The sequence below is a fragment of the Leptinotarsa decemlineata genome, unplaced genomic scaffold (genome assembly GCF_025532065.1).
Source record: "Leptinotarsa decemlineata unplaced genomic scaffold, Ldec_3_MD MMD2_P_RNA_scaffold_10, whole genome shotgun sequence".
Lineage (NCBI taxonomy): Eukaryota > Metazoa > Arthropoda > Insecta > Coleoptera > Chrysomelidae > Leptinotarsa > Leptinotarsa decemlineata.
Window position 1 is genome coordinate 128,124 of NW_027412524.1, and position 16,331 is coordinate 144,454.

The 16,331-nt window shown below is 36.7% G+C and overlaps 1 protein-coding gene across 2 annotated transcripts in view; it reads left to right on the top strand.

Annotated features, from left to right (window-relative positions):
- Positions 1-16,331, top strand: part of LOC111510307 (sodium channel protein Nach) — a 260,847-nt gene that overhangs the window by 23,994 nt on the left and 220,522 nt on the right. The window lies entirely within an intron of this gene.

The following is a 16,331-nucleotide window of genomic DNA, read 5'->3' on the forward strand; positions in this document are numbered from 1 at the left end:
GTGAGAGCGGACAGCATATGGAGTTCCCATTTTCTGAATGGTATGAAAATGGGAGTGTCAGCTTGGATAGCTTTCAAAAGTTGCAATTTAATTCGATCATGCGGAAAGATTCGTTTAACTTTGAGTTCGATATTTTCAATTTTCAATTGGAAAATTTTGGAGAATTTGCTATCATCTTCAGCTTGTACTAATCGAATGGTATGTTTACTGATAATTGTTGAAAATTTTCATAAAATGGTTGTATTGTTGGGAAAAGTCCAAGTGGAGGTGACCAAGTGTTTGATATCTTCGTCGATATAGGTGAGAAAGCCTCTAACAGTACTAACAATTCCAAGTTCATGAACTGCTTCCAATTCCTTACCTTTCTGCTCATAACTAGCAGATTGAAACATAAAAGCATCAGCATTGTTTACGAATCACACCTTACCGCCCCTTTGGTCTTCTCAACTTTTCCGCTAATGAATAGCAGACTATCGTACAAAGCATCGTAGGCATCATATTGATTGACGTTGATTTCAGTAACATTGTTGTTGCGAAAAGACTTGACATAAGGATAGTAGGCACGCCACTCTACCTTTTGTATGGACTCGTTGTTTTGCGGTTTTCGGAAAATGTTGAACACTTGATTGGACAGCATGATGGCCAAGGGATTTCAGAAACAATTCAATTCCCATTGTCAATAGTTGTCGACCAATGAAGGTCTTGGTGAAGACTGACGTTAGGTATGAAGGTGAATCATTTTTATAGATAGTCAGCATCATACTTTCGTTTCAATTCCAAACGAATTATTTCTTTGTTTCGGAAATCAATGAGTCCAGAATGTTGGTCCAACAATCGCAGCGTAATATTGTTTATTTCGTCTTCATGTGCAATAGGTAGATAAATAGGGTGATTAGGTATTTCGTCAATTGCGAACCCAGGATCAACACCAACAGCAAATTCGTATATCGTATGACTCGTTGTGTCGTTGTAGAAGAGTCCAAACGTAATGTTGCTTTCTATGTGTATGGTGCGTACTTTAATGATATTCACAGGTAGATCGGATTCGTAATGCACGTTTGGTTTGAAAAGAGTAGATGAAAATCGCAGTATGTGAGCCAAGCTGTTCGCAGGTCGGAAATCAATCGAGTGTTTCAGACAGAGTATTTCACTCTTTAGCGTATTATCATTCGGTTTGAGATAGAAAAAATCCTCAGAGTTTTCCTTGAATGTTTTAGGTGAGATGTATCTGTTTATCAATTCCTAAATTTCATCAATTTCGTAAGATCCAATTGGGATCACGATACTTGTTTGTTTAGTTTTGTCAGCGTTTTATGGTAGTAAAATTTCCAAATCATATAATGCTCTATGGGGTAGCTTCAGTAAGAGTTTTTGCTTTTTCAAGTAAAGATCTTGCCCTTTGCGTTGATATTGTTTCTTTAGGAACAGACCAAATTCTGTAGATTTTTTTTTGCGTAGGTACAAACCGGAACCATAGCTTTGTTGTGACGTTGATCTTCTAATCGCAAACTAGATTTAGTCATAACTAACTGTGACGATTGTATCGTGTCGAAATGTGATCAACCTTTTGTTAACATAGACGTTCATCATCATGCACTTTCTATTTCTCTGAACTGTCGTACTCCTCATATCAATGACTTTGCTATTGATACAACAGATGCTATCAAGCAATTGCAGTTTTCGCAAAGCAAACTTTCCAGCTATGTATAAACTGATCAGAACAACCGAATGGTGTGACGTTTCTGAATGTACTGACATCGACTCGGCATGTGATTTATTATATAAAAAATTACATAGCATCTTCCTCCAAACAGTTCCACTGAGAACAGTAAAAATGCGTAAATTTTCCCCATGGTTCGACTCCGATGTTATTAGCCATATAAAGAAAAAGGAATTAGCATATAGAAACTATAAGAAATATAAAACGGCATTTTATCAAAATCAATTCTCGGATCTGACAAAAATTGTCAAAACTAAAATAAAAGCAGCATATAGTCAATCTACAAACATAGCTGAAAATAATATTTTATCAGACAGTTCGACTTTCTGTTCTTTCTTTCACAGTAAAGAAGGACATTCGCGTATACCTGGTTTAATGAAACTTGTTGACGAGGTATTTGATAAGCCTGGGGATATTGTCAATGGATTCGCCAAGAACTTCAGAAGTGTATACTTGGTTTTGGACGAGAATATGCTTCGTGAAAATAATTATGATTCTGATTTGGATACATTAAACATCCCTGCCTTTTCTAAAATTGATATTGTTACTGCTTCAAAATAATTGAAAAATAAACTCACCTCAGGCATTAACAATGTTCCTAGTCTTGTGATAAAGGACTGTATCGATGTTCTCTCTATACCTCTAATAGACATATATTCAACTTTATTTTAACAACTTGTGCCTTCCCTGAGAAGTGGAAAACGGCTCGAATTTGTCCGATATTGAAAAAAGCGACTCTAACGATATCACAAACTACAGGGAAATTTCAATTTTATGTAACTTTTATGTAACATTTTGCACACATATCTCTTCGAGATATGTGTGCAAAATGTAATGTACTCCAATATTCAAAAAGTTATTTCTCCTACTCAGCATGGTTTCGTACAACAAAGATCATGACAAATCTTGCATGTTCAAATCAATATCTCTGTATGTACCTGGACAAGCAAAAACAAGTCTATGTTGTTCATTTAGATTTTCAAAAAGCCTTCGATCAAATAGACCATTATGTTCTTCTCAGCAAATTGACAAAATTGAGACTCTTACTGCTTACTCTAATTGAATCATATCTAGTTATTAGAAAACAATTCGTCGAATATGAATCTTTCAAATCGGCTCAGTACGTAGTTACATCTGGGGCACCACAAGGTTCTCATCTTGGACCTCTTTTATTTTCAATTTTCAATAATGATTTGCCAACCTATTTGAATATTCCTAGCCTACAGACGACCTGAAACAATATTATAAAATCTGCGACATTACTGACTGCCAACGTGTACAACATGAATTAAATGTAATCAAACTTTGGTGTAATGATAATCGTCTACAATTGAACGTATCCAAATATAAAATATCATCTACAACAAAAAAGCGACCTTTAATGTACGATTATTCAATCAACAATACTACAATCAACCGCGTACACGAGATAAAAGATCTTGGTTATAACATACGACAGCAAATTAACATTTACAACACATATAAGAAATATGACTTCTGATACAATTAGGATGCTTGGATTCCTTTAAAGAAATGGCAAAAACTTGAAAAGTATTGCCACCTTAAAAACCTATATTTTACGTATGCCAGAACTGAGTTAGAGTATGGTTCTGTGTTATGGAATCCAGTTTACGACTACCAAAAACATCAATTGAGAGCGTGCAGAGAAAGTTCCTAAAATACTTATGTCTAAAAGTTGATGGACAATACCCCACGAGAGGCATCGATCATAACATTTTATTGACATGATTTGGAAAATAGGAGAGTTATCCTTGGTATGAAATTCCTGCATAAATTACTTAACAACAATATTGACAGTATGTACGGTTCTTTTACCCGAGATAAATTTCTTAGTACCAAGAAGTGAAGGTCGACACAATCTGAAATTCTACTGCGAAGCATCACGCATAGGTGTTATGTTACGATCGCCATTGAATTTTATGTGCAGTAGCTTCAATATAATCTGTGAACACTGCGATATTCATTTCGACTCTCTGAACGCCTTGGTATCTTGCTTTGTTTTAATATTTACTTTTATACATTTCTATATTTCATTATTTTTAATATTTACTTCATATATACTCTGTAATAATAACTTTTCCTGTAACTGGGTACCCCTGTTGAAAATAAATCGCTTTATTTGAGTTTCTGTTTGGCATTTTTAGCATCTATTACGGTTTTTGCGATTGCGCCTGCTCCACCTGCCAACGAACCCAAAACTAAAAGGGCAGCGAATATAGGTATGGTGATAGGATTCCTCCAAATTTTGATTCGAATAAGAGTATTCTAAGTATTCGTATGTTTCTACGTTCTCCAGCTTGACTCAATGCCATTTTAGCAGCTCGCAAAGCCGAAACTGTAGATTTCTTAATATTGGTAGGATGTGGCTTCCAATTTTCAGTAATTTTTTTAAGCATATTACGTCAAAAGGAGAACCCCATGCCGAGCTTACGTTTCGTTTTCATTGTTGTAGTTACGAGACAAGCTGCAGCTTTTTCACCAAATCTAGCGTCTTTCGATTTAACGCGTTCCCAAGCTCTATTTTCAAATACTTGATCTGCTTTATGACGGTCTAAGGAGTCGCTTTGAAAGTGTGCGATATTATGATTTTTACAATATTCGTCGAAAGGATTTACACAGGAGTCACCGCGTTCCAGTCTCTTTTTCAATTTGGTGCCTGGTCCGCAAAACTTATAAACAGGTAATTCGAACGGGCGCTTATTGATGAGCGAATTGACGACACCTCCACTGGAGTTAGTCAACAATGTGAATAATTGGGTGAGAATTGTGATATTTTCATTTATAACCGTGGTGCACTCATTGTCCAACATCACATCATAAAAGTCGTTCAACAAGACAAGACATTACCTATTGAAAATTTAGACTGTTTGAATGAAGCCAACAATAGTAGTATGATTGGGAAGCACGGTATATTATTGACCAATTCGTTTCGTGCAATAATTTGTGGGCCGAGTGGTTGTGGAAAGACAAACGCTATCTTAAAATTGCTATTCCACCTGAATGGCACCAAATTTGAATATATCTACGTATATTCAAATTCATTGCATCAACCTAAATTTCAAGTGGTTCAAGAAATTTTCAGTAAAGTCAAAGGGTTGGGATATTATCCGTTCAGGGAAAATGGGGATATCATAAACCCTCACGAAGCCAAATCAAATTCCATATTCATTTTCGATGATGTCACATGCGATGGCCAGCAGGAAATTCGCGAATATTATTCTGTATGTAGGCATAAGAACACTGATGCCGCCTATCTTTGTCAGACATATTCAAAAATCCCCAAACAATTGATACGAGACAATTGCAATATGATTGTACTTTTCAAACAGGATGAAATGAATTTGAAACATGTATTCGATGGACACGTCTTTCGATGAATTCAAGAGAATGCGTGTCGAATAATGGCAACATCGATATGGAACCGTTTTAATGAAATATTCGATACGAATGGTGGACGTTATCGTCAAGGATTCGATAAATATTTAAGTCTACACAGTGTGTGATGTAGTTTAATTCACCATCATGACATCGTTTAGCGAAGGAGTTGATGCTATTCGAAAGAATAAAATTAACGGAATTGCAGGCATCATTCTAAAAAAATATTTGGCTCTGAAATTGGGTAAATCCAAAGAAGATGAGACATTGCAAAGATTTTTCAAACCTCTTCTATTCCATTGAGGAAAATAGCGAATAAAACAACATTACAATCAGCTACTACGCCATTGAAAACTGAGGAAAAACCGAACTCAAACAAGGGATAGTAGAAGAGCCTGCAACGACTCCATTCCAATCCCTCGTACATGTTGCAGGTACAGATAAGGATGATGATGATTAAAACGTCTTTAGTGCGAATACAGAAGACGAACAAGATGACAACGTTGCGTCAGGCATGAATGAACAAGTTTTAGAAGAATATATCGATAAATATCCTAATGTCTCAACCGTACATTAAAAAACATTGGGGAATTGACAAGGAAATCAACAAAGTATACGGTCGAATATATGATGGGGTATCTTCAAAATGGTTCCTAGACCAAAAGGAAATAGATTTTGACAAGTGTAGCGGATACATAAAATTGGCTGGGTATCAATGGAAAGGAACACCCGGTATATATGAATAGTTATTACTCGACATGCTGAAAAATTTCAATGCTGAGGATTTGAGTGTATACAAAAAGATTTTGAATTTATTGAGCGCTCACAAGAATTCCGCTGGGCATCTAAAAGGTACTCATAGATACAAGAACACCAAAATAATCAAACCGTTGTTTCTCACAGAAAGAAATCGTCGTTGAACTGGTACTGGGTTTTTTTCCACCTAAAACACCTCTTACTACTCCTACTGCGATGACGTCATGTCTACCCAAAACGTCACCTCTTGCAATGACATTCAATACGGAACCAATTGAATACATTTATTTGGACGACCCCAACGAGCTATGCGAACGTCTCTAATTATTGATAGCCTCTCGAAATGCAGGGAATACTTAACACAACAATGAAATTATTGCCGTTTTGAATGAACTCAAAGAGGCAAAAATAATTGTATAAGATACACTACATTCCCCAATACTTTGATGGTTATCGATAAGTTTGGACGTAGCGACAACAACAGAAAGCGAAAATTGCCAACACCCTCTGGAGGATGTCGGTTACGATACACACCCGATGGTAATATTCATTGTGGTGATGTGAAATTGTGTCATGTGAAGAGCCCCACCACTGATAACCATGTTGCTAATGAAAAGTATGTGGATGGAACTGATAAAGAACTTGCTTCATTTATATACAGTGTGGTCCAACGAAAACTTAACACCTCGATTTTCCGGCGTTAACATGAAAATGTGGAAAATCGCTCGAACCCGTCAATTGCTGATTCGAGGGGGAACAACTTTTCCGCTGTTTTCATCCCCGTGACTTCAACCCCCTAACGGGGGTGAGCACAACCCCTTGATTTTGAATAGGGATGAGGGGTGTTGAGATACCTCATTTTGAAGATCTTATCGTGTACTATCTGCCCGTAAAATTTCACTTCAAAATATCCATCGATAATGAAATAACAGCGAAAATAGTGAAAGAGGCAATATGGAATTTATGTCGAGAATATTATTCGTATCCGACGCATTTCAAAGGTATTGAGTGGTTAATTTTTTGTCAAAAAAGTAGACGGACCTTGTTTTTGTACCTTAGTCTATCGTGAATCGTTAAGAACGGTACAAGTGTGTACAAGCGATTGTAAATTTGTAGTGGAATTAAAATGGTGTATTCCGTAGAAGAAAGGGTGGAAATGATAAAATTATTTTTCCGAAATAACGACTCTGCGCGCACAACAGCGGCTTTATTTAACGAACGACATCCTGGAAAAAATGTATCCGCTGCTTACGTTGTGCAACTGGTTGCCAAATTTGACGCTACTGGGTCAGTTGGAAACAAAAAGAGGGTGCATGAAAGAGACGAAGCGAGGGACGTGGCTGTCTTAGGTCATATAGCAATGGATCCGACCGTTAGTACTAGGAAATTGTCCGAGGTATCTGGTGTTTCACGCACAACAATCATGAGAATCCTGAAACAACATAAATTTCATCCGTATAAGATACGATTGGTTCAGGAACTGAATGAGGATGATCCCGATCGCCGACTCCAGTTCTGTGAAGTGATCAGTGAAATAATTAACTGCAATCAAAACTACATGTTCGATATCTGTTTTTCGGACGAGTGTTCATTTTACCTTAACGGCATTGTAAACCGGCATAACTGTCGGTATTGGTCAGATGAAAATCCACGATTATTTCGTGAGGTGTATACATAGCGCCCCCAAAAATTAAATGTTTGGGCGGGTATTTATGGAAATCACATAATCGGCCCTTTTTTTCTACCCGGTAATCTCACAGGCCAACTTTATCTCGATCTATTGGAGAACGCTATTTATCCAGCCCTCGTGCAAGTATTGGAGAATGCAGAAGACCATCAAACGATCATTTTCCAACAAGATGGCGCACCACCTCACTTTGTTCAACCGGTGCGTCAGTTTTTAGATGACAATTTTCCTCACGCCTGGATTGGAAGAAGGGGACATATTGAGTGGCCACCCAGATCACCGGATCTGGCTCCACTGGACTTTTTTCTATGGGGTCACCTGAAATCCAAGATTTACGCTACCCAGCCTGAGTCACTGGATGATTTGCGAACTCGGATCATTAATGAATGCCGTCAAATTACACCAGACATCTTGAGTAATGTACGTGAACGTTTTCAGCAAAACTTATATTACTGCATGGAAGTGGATGGTGCCCATTTCGAACATTTAATAAAGTAATCACAAAAGTACGTACTCTTCCACTCTTTTACCTGTCATGTCGTTATCGATGGATATTTCGGAGCGAAATTTTACGGTCAGATAGTACACGATAAGATCTTCAAAATGAGGTATCTCAACACCCCTCATCCCTATTCAAAATCAAGGGGTTGTGCTCACCCCCGTTAGGGGGTTGAAGTCACGGGGATGAAAACAGTGGAACAGTTGTTCCCCCTCGAATCAGAAATTGACGGGTTCGAGCGATTTTCCACATTTTCATGTTAACGCCGGAAACTCGAGGTGTTAAGTTTTCGTTGGACCACACTGTATATATATAAGTCCGGGCCTGCAAAGTGACCTGTAAGTGTAATTATCAGCAACCGGCGAAATTTTTGTAATTTGATAGTGAAAATCAAACCAAAAAATACCAACTGTTTTTCTCTCATAGTTTTTGTAGTTTTGTTCGCCTTTCTGCAACCAGTAAGTCAAACAACTCATTAGATAATTTCTTCTACGAACATCTATAAAATCAAACCACTACCATTCTCAAGGCCTTAATTTCTTCTAGGAATATCTATAAAATCAAACCACTACCATTCTCAAGGCATTAAGTAGGAGATTTGAGCCGATTCTAAGCCTCCCCCCACCACTATGACGTATTAATTGCTTTTTTTTGTTGTTTAGTGAAGTCAAGGTGATGTGACCTTGAAGTGTCTGGTGCATGGATCGTTCAGAATTTTTTTTCCGGTTCTAAGTCTCCCCTCACCACTATGACGTATTAATTGCTTTTTTTTTGTTGTTTAGTGAAGTCGAAGCGATGTGACCTTGAAGTGTCTGGTTCATGGATCCTTCAGATTTTTTTTTCATATGAGATTTTGTGTGTGTGTGTGAGAGAATGCACGGTACAGGGTTTCATCATGTGCTTGTCTATGTACAAACATACGTCTGCATACTTCGAAGATCCTCCAAGTAATGAATGCTACATCGGTGAGAGGCCACCAAGTTAATAGTGGTGTGACGTCTCAGCAATCGATAGAACGTCAGAAGTTTCATCATATCCACATTTCAATACAGTCATAGATGTAACAGGTATGAATTTTCCGGTAAATTTGAAGGATATTGTGAAATTTGAAGACAAGAATGATATTTCAGTTAATGTGTACGGTTTAAAAAGTAAATTCGAGAAGGGTAAAATAATGTATGAAATAATTGGACCATTACGTTACTCTCAGAGAAGACTTAGGAGACATGTAAATTTGTTACTTTCGGTAATAGTCATTATTGTTGGATCAAAGATCTTTCAAGATTAGTTTCAAGCCAATTATCGGCTCATGAACATAAGAAATATTTTTGTGATGGCTGTTTATTATATTTTTCAAATGAACAATTACTATTACGTCATAAGATAAATGATTGTAATCACTTGAGTACTACAACACCATCAACCAATTTCAAAGTCAATAAATATGGGAAAATGGTGCCTGAACATATACTAACTTTTGAAAACTTTGAGAAACAAATGAAGGTACCTTTTGTAGTGTATGCCGATTTTGAATCAGTACTCAAGCCGATTCAAACCACTAAACCAAATCCTGAATACTCGTACTCGATCAAGACATTCAAACATGAGCCTTATTCATTTGCTTATTTGATTAAATGTTCATACAATGATGATTTATCAAAATTTGTTTCGTATAGGGGTGTGGATGCAGCCCAGAAATTCGTTAGCAAAATCGAAGATGATTTGAAAAATATTTATGAAAATCATCTCAGGTTTCCTATTCCTATGGATGCACAAACTCCTGAGGAAGAGAAACAGTTTGCTTCTGCCACAAATTGTGGCATTTGTTCTAAACAATTCAATGATGGTGAAGTTAAAGTGAGGGATCATTGTCATCTCACAGAAAAAAAAGGTCCCCTGCTGCTCATGCATCATGTAATTTGAATTTTAAATTACCAAATTTCATTCCTATAATTTTTCACAATCTGAGTGGATATGATTGTCACTTATTCATAAAGGAATTGTATAAAAACAAAGATAAAGTGGATGTCATCCCACAAACTAATGAGAAATATATATCTTTCATAAAACATCTCTTCACACACTCCTATACGGATAAAGATGGTAGGGTGAAGAAGAATTATTTGAAAATGAGATTCATTGATAGTTTCAGATTCATGCCTAGTTCTTTGGAGAATTTAGGAGCCAATTTAACATCTGATCAGTGTATCGAGATGCGTAAACATTTCACACAAATTGAAAATTTCAATTTGATGAGAAAGAAAGGTGTATTTCCCTATAGTTTTGTTGATGACATCGACAAACTGAATCATCCAAGACTTCCAACCAAAAATCAATTTTATGATAAACTCAATTGTGAACATATATCAGATAATGATCATGGGAGAGCTCAACTTGTTTGGAATTTGTTCGAATGTCAGGATTTGGGTGAATACTCCGATTTATATTTAAAGTCAGATGTGTTACTATTATGTGACATTTTTGAAAACTTTAGAAATATATCTGTTGATAAATATAAATTGGATCCGGCATAATACTTCACTGCACCCGGATTATCGTGGGATGCCATGTTGAAATATACTAATATTGAATTGGAATTACTAACTGACATTGATATGGTTCACTTCTTTCAAAAAGGTATTCGTGGTGGAATCAGTCAATGTAGTGGAAGGAAACATAAAGCAAACAATAAATTTTTACCGAATTATAATCCAAATGAACCATCTTCATTCATTTCATATTTGGATGCAACAAATCTATATGGTCACAGCATGTCACAATCATTACCAACAGGTGAATTTTCATGGTTAACACCTCATGAAATTCTCAATCTTGAAATAATGAATGTAAATGTTGATAGTCCTTATGGATATGTATTGGAAGTGGATATACATTATTCCCAAGAACTTCACGATAAACATTCAGATTTTCCATTTTTAGTTGAACGTTCGATACCTCCATATGCAAAATCGTTCCCAGATTAATTCCAAATTTAAACGATAAAAGAAAATATATTGTTCACCATAGAAACTTACAGCAAGCTGTCAATCATGGCTTGATAGTGATGAACACACATAGAGTATTGAGGTTCAAGCAATCATGTTGGATGAAGCCCTATATAGATTCGAATACTGAAATGCGTAATCGGTCTGATAACAAATCTGAAAAAGATTCCTACAAACTAATGAATAATGCAGTCTATGGGAAAACAATGGAAAACGTAGACAATAGAATTGATGTTAGACTCATTACACATTGGGAAAATATAAAAAGAACTATAGGTGCTAGTTGTCTCATATCGCAACCAAATTTTAAAAAATGCTCCATTTTTACTGAAAATTCTGTTGCTATTCAATTGGCTAGAGTAAAAGTTCATTATGATGAACCACTCTATTTGGGATTTTCCATTCTGGAATAATCCAACAACAGTTTGGAGAAGATGCGTCCTTACTCTACACTGATACCGACTCCCTTATTCTCAAAGTAAATACAGACAATTTCTATGAATTTATCAAAAATAATATAAATAAGTTCGATACATCTAATTATAAAATGGAAAACCAATTCAATATCCCAGTGACAAAGTCAGTTGTGGGCAATTTCAAGGATGAATTCCCAAATGATCCAATAATCAGCTTTTACGGTACAGGTGCTAAAGCGTATTATGTGAAATCTGAAGAAGGCCAAAGGCGTCAAACGATCTGTGATAAAGAATGAATTGACATGTGAAGACTATGAAAAAATCATCGAAGAAGGAGGTATGATATTCAGGAAGATGAACTCATTCAGAATCGTATTACATGATATTTACACTGAATTGAAAAATAAAGTCGCATTATCATATCACGACGACAAAAGATTCATCATTCCGAATACCACTCGAACTCTTCCCCCACCCCCACTCCCAGGGGTGTGGGGCGGGGGGCCATATTTGTAATTTTAGGAACCAAAAAATAAAATAAAATAAAAAAGGAGTGAAATAAAGGGTGTACATTGTTTTGGTTTGGTACACATTGAACAATGCGATGGTTGGAGCATTTTTCTTCACTTCGTCTTATTATTTCCTTTTTTTTATTTCAATTCCAAGCTTTTCTAGACAAATACCTCACATCAATTTTGTGTTCTCAAATCACTTGTAAATAATCTCTTGAGAAGAAAATGAAAAAAAGATATGTTTCATAATGAAATCAACAAGTATAATTTCATATAATTCATATTGTATTTTATCCATTCAATTATCTCTTTCATTGAATATAGCTTATGTCATTTTGCAATTCATTCCCACTCAATCTCCACTCCTCCCCCACTCCCTTTCAAAAGTATGAAAGTAGAAATTATCTATTGGAATATTCAGTTGATCACTCACCTCCAATATGGAATCTGACTCAACTAGTGAACCATATAGCGTTCAGGAGCCTCAGACACCATTTTGGATGACGATTCAGCAACCCATAGTCCACTCGACGACGGCACCTCACAGGATTGCATATGATGACATAATATACGATTATAGACTTCAGGTGCAATTTGTTACCGGCAGTGATGAGGCACACCTTTCGGACAATGAATATCCGGACCCAAACGATTGGTGGGATCCCGATTGGGATGACATAGTGCCTGAGGACAGCAATAATGATGATGACGACGATGATGCTGGCGATGTCGCTGACGATGAGTCTGAGGATAGACGTCCTCCACCATCCCCAATCCTCATCGAAGACAGTCCTCCACCATCCCCCATCCTGATTGATGATGAAGTCCTCAATTCTGATGATGATTGATTTCTAATCATTTCCATCCTTTCCTCTCCTTTCCTTCCACGGAGTACACACTTTTTGGTTGGTGTACACGAGGCACTGCGAGGCTGGGGCAGTGTCTTCCTCCCTCGCCCTTATTACTTTTCATTCATAATAATCACTCAGAATTTCTCATAATAATCGCTCAGAGTTTCATGAACATCGTCACTCTTGATGTTTCCGAATATCAAACACTGATTTGTTCTACATTTACACTTTACTCCCTCCGTTTTATTTTTTCCAATATAAATATAGTATCAATCCCAGTTCTACATCATTCTTCCACAATGTCTAGTACAGGAGACCCGTCCAGGAACATGAAATAGATTCAACGTTCGATCATTTCAGTACAACCTTCGCTCAATTTCTGCAGCGAATCTATGATCTTCCTGATGATTTCCCAGAACGAGTAGAACAAGGTACGCAGGAGGAAGTAGATGTAGAGTTTGAGATGGCTATTGACGACAACAATCTAGATGATTATGCGGACGATGTGATTAGTATATCATCTGATTCAGATGATTATGAGGACGATATCATTAGTATATCATCTGATTCAGATGACGACACCATCATTTTTGTTTCTGATGATGAGGAGCGTTAGTCCATATTAGTGCATGGATTAATAAAAAAAAAACAGCCCTTTTCAGGGTTACAATTGAAGACTGAAACAAAAAAAACAGCTCTTTTCAGAGCTATCATTATACTTTCAAACAGAAACAGGTTCATACCATTGTTAACATTATGTTAACATTATAGTCTCAAACAAACAAAATGCATGTAAAAGTACCATCATCCCACTCTGTAGTACTCATCATTATATGCATTCAATGATTGACAAAATGCCAACTTCAACTTTCATTTAAAGTAGTACTCATCATATGCATAGATATTCAATGACTATCAAATTCTCAACTTCGATTTCTCAGTCAAAGAAGTACTCACCATATGCACAGATATTCAATGATTAACAAAATCCTAACTTCGACTTTTTTAGTCAAAATAGTCATTTGTCACATAATCTGTGAATTCTACTACTACTGTTTGTGTGAATTATGTAGCCCTGAAAAGGGCTGTTGTTTTTTTACCAGTAGGTCCACGGTTATTGTGCCACAGGTTTGACATTGTTACATATAATGCATGTCGACACTCGGGTGAAGTTTGTTAGGGGCCTCTCGCAAGCATCACACCAATTCTGCCCCATTTCCATAATAGAGACGGTGTTGTGGGTGTTGACATGATGATACCACCCTCCATTGTTATTTCTGTGTGAATAAAAACGAAAGCAGCACCAACATAGTTTCTTGTTACCACCATCAATTGTGCTGATCAACACGTATGGATCCATTGCACAATATAAGTCCAATGGATCTTCTAATGTCTCACTGACATTGAGCATTCGCATACCGATCCTCAAAGCAATATCACCTTCAGTAGAATCAGCTACAATCCCTTCATCGTCTTCTTCTCCATCCACAACCCCCTCAAACCCCACAACGTCATCATCTTCAGTGGCTTCATTTTCAACTTCATCTATCACATCTTCATCGACTCCAATCCTCTTCTTCAACTATCACTTCCTCTAGTGGAATGTTGACATCCTCATCATCTGACTCGTCTATCCAATTATTTTCATCAATAGCAGATATGTTATTTAATGCAGCAGCTATTTTTCCAGAATTCATCTTGTTGTTTGCTCACAGTTGTAGAGTGAATGAATGAACTTCAGGATGGTAAGTCGACTTATATGATTGAATAGGAAGTGAAATTGGTACGATTCCCACATACCACTTGACTCGTTTTGAGTGGGAGAGAAGGATAAGTTTCCCCACTATACTTTCACATGATGTTAATTTGTATAAATAGAGAATGTCGTTGTGAGAGAGCAGTCAGAGTTTCTATAAGTCATCTCTTATCATTTCCAAATGAATTAGTAAAAATGCCGTTTCCAAAAGAGTGGGTTGAAAAACCAAAAGTGTGTGTATACCCAATGATGATAGTGGGGGCTATTGTGTGCTACTTTTGCCAAATAAGTAGACCTAAGGAAACAATTAATCCTTGCACTGGTATGTGCAATGCTTGTATGTCGCGGATTCAGCTGTCGCCTCCATCTCATCCACCGAAGCGGCCAAAAATAGAATATCGTCAGCAACAGTTACAGTGCCTGAAGTGTTCCGAACCTATAATATCCAATAATATGGGTATTTGTAGAAATATTTGTGCTACATGTGCTGCTATTCCAGCTCCGCTGCTACGTTGTTTGCGTTGTGATACATACACAACGAATTGTTGGAATCATGTATGCACTTCATGTAGAAGTACTTGTGATTTGTGTGAGAAGGTTGGTCAACTCTACCCCAATAGGAGAATTCATTTCCTTCAGTGTTGCTGTCTGACACATGATCAACAAATATTGAGGAGAAGAATCAAAGAACATTCTACAACGACAGAGACACATCAACACTTTTAATTTTTTTGTTTTATTAATGTCATTGTCTTCTGTTATTAATAAATATATTATTTTGAATCTATTTGTGTTATTTTCTCACATTTTGAAATGCATGCAACAAATTGTTCCTCTTGAATGACACTGATCACACTGATTTTGAAAATATTCCAGTATTACATTTATCGAGTCAAGATTCGATAAATGATTTTGATATTAACGACTTTGTTAACTTTGCAAATGTGCCGGAACCAAATGAGCCAATTGTTATTGAAAATCCAATCGTTTCGCAATCATCACCACTCAAACACCCTTCATCTACCCTTCCTCTTGGTGTTGATAAGAAATCTAGACCAATCAAGAGGAAGGTTACTAATGCATCTTCATCGACTGTCATTGACTTCAGAGAAAAAAAACAATCGAAAAGTGTTGTGCGAGAGAAAAAAGCCACAACGAAAAGTGACAGATCGAAGAGGAAGCCAAAAGGTTCACCTAAAGAAATGAAGGGTGATTTGAAAGCTGAATCGCTATCTTCTTTCAGCAAAATGCCGCCTTGTAAAGGCGCAGATGGCTATTGCTGAACTTGAAAAGAGTGAGCGGGCTATAAATGCTAATAAGGAAACTCTTCAAGCATTAGATGCTAAGATTGCATTAGCGAAGGTTGAATTGGCTAAAATGTGTACGGATGCAGATGAACTCCGTTCAAAAATTGTTAAAGATAATCAATTCAATCAACGTTCGAGAATGCAAGCTCAGGCTGAGCTTGAGGAGTCGACTCAACTTCATGAGACGGCATTTCAAAGTGACGGCGATTAGTTTTGGGAATGATAATGTGTTTTTCAATATCGTGAGTTAAAAAATATAAGCGGGAATGGAGTATACAATTAATTTGGTTTGGTATACACAGAACGTTGCGAATATCTGGGGCAACGTTTACCGCTGCAATATTTTTCAAATCACATACTTATAATTGAAATGAAAACAAAAATGAACTTTAACATTACTTTATTCGTAAATTCAATAGTAGATAC